Source organism: Sturnira hondurensis, unplaced genomic scaffold (assembly GCF_014824575.4).
Source record: "Sturnira hondurensis isolate 20B ecotype Veracruz unplaced genomic scaffold, ASM1482457v3 Scaffold0014436, whole genome shotgun sequence".
In the NCBI taxonomy this organism is placed as follows: Eukaryota; Metazoa; Chordata; class Mammalia; order Chiroptera; family Phyllostomidae; genus Sturnira; species Sturnira hondurensis.
In genome coordinates this window covers 2,610,890-2,617,112 of record NW_028087067.1, presented here as the reverse complement: position 1 = coordinate 2,617,112, position 6,223 = coordinate 2,610,890, and positions in this window count along the sequence as shown.

Genomic DNA, 6,223 nt, shown 5'->3' with positions numbered 1-6,223 from the left:
TATCTTTCCAATGTTCCCAATCTTTTATCTCCTACTACTTTTTAAAGATGTAAGCTCTCAAAGATAAAGTGAGAGAACCAGGTAAACCTGGGAGCTGGGCCCTCCCCTCGCCAGCTGGCGTCTGGAGTCTCCCAGAAGCCACCTGCCCCAGGGGCTGCTCCCTGCTCCCCGGTCCCAACACCCCGTGGAGGGAGTGGCCTTCAAAGCCTGGTCTCTGAAGAAAAAACCCTGTCTCAAAAAAACCTCAAATAAATGACATTTCCTGTCACTCCCACCTCCAGATTCGTTCAGCTTTCTCAAAAAGTCTAACTTATCGAAATTGCACTTAAAAAAATCACATGCATATTTCTGTAAAACTACACTAGTTTAGACTTAGAAAATGACATTAAACAGCAGTAATTCCAGAGGCATCAATAATAATCCCTTGTTTTGAACACTAAAATCCTACCCAACCTTCATCATTACGTGAAAAATACCTGCAATCCTGGGAACCGAGCAGAGACGCTGATTTCTGTCAGGATGGCCGGGTAAGACAAAATGGCGGCTGGACTACAACCCGGAAAAGACGGCGGGCGTCAAACCAGGGAGCCGAAAAGGGCGGGCTTTGCCAAAACGGATATCCGCACAGCAACCTGAGCCGGAGAAAACCCACCAATGATACATTGCAGCTTTGTTCAAAGGGGTCCAATCCCCAGCTCCCATGAAGAGAGTCAGCCGAAATAAACCCCGCCACATTCCCTGCCTGGGCGTGACTTCCCTGGCCCCACTCAGGGATCCATGGGACCAGGGAGCCTCGCCCTGGTGCGCAAACCCCAATAAAGCTCTATACTGTCTAATTTTGTGACCGATTGGCATTTCTTCCTCGGTGGAGCCTAAGAAAATCTTTCAATTTCTAGTCACAGAAATCTGTCCGTCCCAGCTCCTGGGCCAACAGCACAGAGGGCACTTCGGGACGGGGCTCGCCCTCCACAGACCCGGCAAGGGAACCCTGGACGCCAAGGTCAAGATGTCTCGAGCCACATCAGAAACTCCGTGGACCGTTACCGAGACAGCTTACTGGGGGCTCAGTGGCCAGTACCCAGAGTGGACACTGAGTGCCGGGGCCCTGTGCCGAGCAGTCTGTGAGACACGGTGGCTGCTCGGGACGGAGCAGCTGCCTCAGGAGCACGTGTGCCCAGCACGGGCCAGCCTTCCACACCGTCCATGGAGGCAAGAAAGGAGTGAGCCAGGCACAATGCGTGTGCCGTGTCCTGGCTTTGTGGGAGAAGTCAAAAACGGCTAAAAAGACAACTTACCCACAGTTGGGAAAATTTGAATACATATACGAGGGGGGACACCAAAACCAGGAGGATCTTCTGGAGGGCCCCTCGTGGGACAGACCTCCTCTCTAGGGCAGTGCTGGAGGAGCCCACCTGTCCCAGTGCACCAGCGGGTGTTGTTGTGAGAGGCTGTGCTGGGCTTCTGTGAATGTTTTTTTAAGACTCAGCACGTTTGACCATTTCATGACAGGTGATTTGTGAGCACACCTTCCCACAACGCGCTGAGTGGTCAGCAGTTTTTGACCAGAAATGGTGTGACCCCTGTGGCCCACCTTCCCTGTTCACCAGGTCTCTCCCCAAGTGATTGTTTCCCCAGATGAAAAAAGTCCTCAGAGGGAAACGTTTGCTGGTGTGGAAGAGGTGAAACAACCAACTGCTGCCTGGCTGGTGTGGCTCAGTGGATTGAGCACAGGCCTGTGAAGCAAAGGGTCGCTGGTTCCATTCCCAGTCCAGGCACACGCCTGGGTTGCAGGCCAGGTCCCCAGTAGGGGGCGCAAGAGATAACCACACATTGATGTTTCTTTCCTTCTTTCCCCTTCCCTTCCCCTCTTTCTGAAAATAAATAAAATCTTATTTAAAAACCAGCAGATGTACTAAAAGGCACCAAAATCGACAAGGTTGAGAACTGTTCTGAGAGGGAGAAAAGTCTCCAGAGGTGTAACTGTGTCAACTGGAAAGTCCTTGGATGCTGAGCGAGGTTTAACTGTGTATGGATAAGTACAATTTTTTTATAAACGAATTCTGGGTTTCGGGGGTTCCCCCCTCTTATGCGTATTAGATGGTATTAGGGAATTGGTAATTTTGTTGGGTGCGCCACTGATGCTACAGCTGGGCGGGGGGCCCTGCTCTCGCCTCCGAAGTGCACCCTGCAAGTATCTGGGGTCAACGCTGTGAAGTCCACGGTGCGTCTTCAACCGCTTCACCCAACGCAAGGCTCCGCCAGGGCGGCCGACTGGGCTCTTCGCTGCGGAAGGTCAGAAGCAGAGTTTGTGGGTGTCCTCTGCATGATTCCGTCTGCTCTTGCCTAGTTTTCTCATAATACATTTTTTTTTCATTGAAATACTTGTCCCCTCCCAAAGCAAGCCAAATTGAAAGTGCTGGGTCAGTTGTGAAAGTTCAGGAGTAATCTGGCCTCCAGTGGACACGCCTGCTGCTCCCGCCCCTTTGCAGGGATAAGGGACACACTGGGAGAAAGCAGACGCCCAGCTCTGGTTCTGGGACTCGGGCACCCGGGCCACTCGCAGCCACTGAGGAAGGAGTGACAAATACTGGAGATGCAGCAACATCACCACCAGGCTCTCCAAGTTGCCTGGTAAAACCCGTGTAACTGCCTTGTGCCCTCGGGGCCTGGCTCTGTGGCTGGGACTGTCCCCATGTGTCCGGGGGGACTGCTCTTCTGGCTCTGGGGAACGCCTTCCAGGTAGAAGATCTTCCCCTTCCAACCGTTTGCACTCGGGCTGGCTCGTTCGGGGTCCTCTCGCTCACTCCTCGCTGCAACTCAACTTCCCGCCCACCACAGCCAGGCAGAGACACAGCTTCTGAAGGTGCTGTCCTTCCAGGGGGAGTGGGTCCGGACTCACGGCACTCAGTCTCCTGCCCCGCTGGGACTTGGCCTCCGCCCTGGACTCCAGGCAAGTGCTCACCACAGGGTGGGGCCTCCTCCTGGGCTCAGCACAGTGTAGGAGGGTGCAGCCAGGGGGGTCCCCCAAAGAAGAATTTGCAATGGGGTCCAGAACTCAGGGTGTCCAGGAAATATTGCAAAATATGGGATGTCCTCACCCCCACAAGTCTGAGCTGGGGGATGGGATACACGGAGCAGGGCCTCGAGTTGTTTTGCATAAAAACAGTTTCACAGATAACCTCTAGAAAGGTCATTTAACACATCTATAACCTTTAACTGGTTTCACAGATACGTGAAATAGCTGTGGCCATGCTTTGAGCCAGGGAGAAGAGGCTGACTTCGAGATGTAACTAGGAGGCAACTCCCCAGCCCATTACAGGGCCTGCGTGAGAGCTTGGAGATGATTGGCCCCATGCCCTGGGGCCACGCCTGCCCACACTCACCACGGCAGCCCAGTAAAGCTGGGAGGGTATGGGGGTCCTGGCGGATGGAGCCGACTGTGGGAGGAGTCAAAAATGGGGCTGCAAAGGAAGACTGGCGTGGGGATTTAGACGCGGATGCAGCAGCCACTGGAGGGAGACGCGTGCGCGTTTGGCCAGAATGGGGACTCCCTCAGCCCTGTGACCGAGAATCACCACGCAGCTTTGGCAGAGAGAGCCACACGCTTTGGGACAGAGTGGGGGACCCCGCCCCCTACAGCCAGAGGAGCATCATCATGCCGCTTGAACGGAAAACTGCCACGCAGCTTTGGCAGGGAACCGCCACACGGCTATTTCTTCTCCTGAGACATGGTGCCTTGGACTGGGCAAAGGGACAAAGAAGGACTGTGTGTGTGGTGGGTGTTTTAAGGGACTTTGGGATTTTGATGAAGACATTAAGTCATTACTCTTAAGTCTGTAAAACTTGAATGAATACTTTCTTTCCTTTTCACCACTCTCTGACATGGAGAGCCATAACTCTCTGGTGAAGGGAAAGGCGAACCTGGTACAGGGGGACCCCAAGAGAAGGGGGGTCAACTAGGTGACATTGTGGGACCCCCGTCCCTGGCGGCCAATCCGGGAAAACCCTGGGAGACCCCATGTGCAGTAGCTTTACAACTACTTGTCACAGTAAAAGCTGCCAAAACTAGTCAGGAAGGATCTGCCCTATAAGGAGTCCCTCCAGCCCATGAGGTCAGTCTCTGCTTGGAGTTGGCCTGCTCCCATGTTCTCGGCTATAAAATCTGGGTGTTTGGTTCAAATCTTTGTCCCGATCACCAAGAACCTGGTTACCTGTGCCACCAGGATCCCTCCTCTGCGAATGGGATTGGGACCCACTGCTTTGCTAGGGAGCCACACCCTCTGTGTGACTGCAAACATCTCAACCTCTCTTGGCTTTTGAGCTGGTGCTCCCCACCAGTCCCTGCAGTTTTGAAACCTTGGCCTGGGTCCCCTGACCTGCTCGGCCAACAGCAAGGGGCTGTTTGGGAGCTGGGCTCGGGGGAAGGCCCGCGCTCAGAGCCAGGGACCTGGCAGCCTCCCACTGAGGTTCCGAACCCCCCTCCCCTCCCCCACCCTGATCCCTAGGGCCTGCAGGAGGGGCCGCATGGGGGCGCCGTCGAGTGCGCTCCCACCCTCAGCACCTGCCCCCTCTCAAGACAGGAGAGGGAGGAACAGCGGGAGTTGGGAGGCACAGGGCAGCAGGGCAGGAGGGCTTGCGAGGGGACAGAGGCAGGGGGTGCCACGGAGATGCAAACCAGCTTTTCCGTCTCCCTCGGAGCCACCCAGCCTCCATCCAGAAGTCCCAGCCCAAGGCCAGCGAGAGGTCCCCAGTTCTTGTGGGAAGTTGTTGTCCCTCTCAGGGGCCACTGCTCCTAAAACAGGCTTCCCTCTGAGGATAAAGGCTCCTCCAAAAAGATATGGTGAGCAAGTTGTATTCCTCCCACTGGGTGCTCAGGCTCCAACCCAACTGACCAAGCCGAACAAAAAGTGGGACCCCGCCGTAGCTGTGTGGCCAACTGGGCGGCAGTGTGGTCCCAGGACCGAACGTTCGCTGGTTCGATCCCCAATCAGGGCACTTGACCAGGTGTGGTTTTTATCCCCTGGTGGGGTGTGTGCAGGAGGCAGCCAGTTGGTGTTTCTCTTTTCCTCCCCACCTCTCTCAGAAGGGAATAAAATAAACATGAAAAACACAGACCTGGGGCCAGGGCACAGCCTCCGCCAGGCAGACGGCAGCAGGGGCAGAACCTGCTCCTGGGAGCTGAGGCTGAAATTGTCACTCATTCTCCAAGCACCTCCGTGTAGCGTCTGCTTGGAAAACGAGGTTTGAAGTGTCGAGGAAAGTGCACGGGCTCCGAGGCCGGAGCCATGAGTGCGGACCTTCCCCGGGGGGCCAGCAATCAGGCGACCGACAGCGAGACAGTGAGAACAGTAGTTTTATTTTTAAAAATTAGCATTAAGGATGTCTCCTACATCGATGGAAGCACTTCCACATTACAAGACGAAGGAACATCAGTAGGAGGAGCAGACACCTTGCTCCTCACACGGCGGCGCCGTCTGCACAGAGTTCGAGCACAGCCCCCAAAGCAAACCTCTTCTCTCACCCTGTGAACAGAAAGCTGCCTGGATAACGATACTCCTCCGGAGGCAACACCAGTGAACATGTGCATCAGAGCCCACAGCCAGCCGTTTTCATTTCATTGGATACCAGAGAAGGAAAACACTCACATCATCTTTGAAGATTCGAAGCGAGTGAGGTACAGTGCATGCCCCAGCCCCACCCCAGCTGTGCTCTGACTGAGAAACCGCACCCTGCTCTGCCTGCTGGGTGTCCCTGCGGCACACCACCAAGGGCGGTGACAGGCACTGGGTGCCACGGCAGCTGCTCACCAGGCCGCAAAGCTCCAGAGTCCAGATGGTGCCCGCCCCCAACACATGCACCCTGGGCTCAGGTGTGTCAACGTCCAGGGCATGTTTCTTGGGGACATGCAGGGCAACGGTCCCCATGCGGGGCTGTTCGCCTGGGGCAATGAGACCCCCCACCGCATCACAGCTCTGTCACCACCTGACCCACGCACCTGGCCACACACTCGGTCAAATAAACGTCTTGTTCCTTTGAAAGAACACGGATGGGTGAACAGGTGGCCGACAGGAGAGAGAGAGAGAGATGGGTGACTGACGGGGTTCACAGACACGCTTGAGGGACGTGGATGCTCACTGGAGGCTGGAGGTCGGGTGGATGACAGATGACAGACACACCGACCCACTGGGCGTCCAGCCGCCAGTGTGCGGGCTCATTCGGCAAG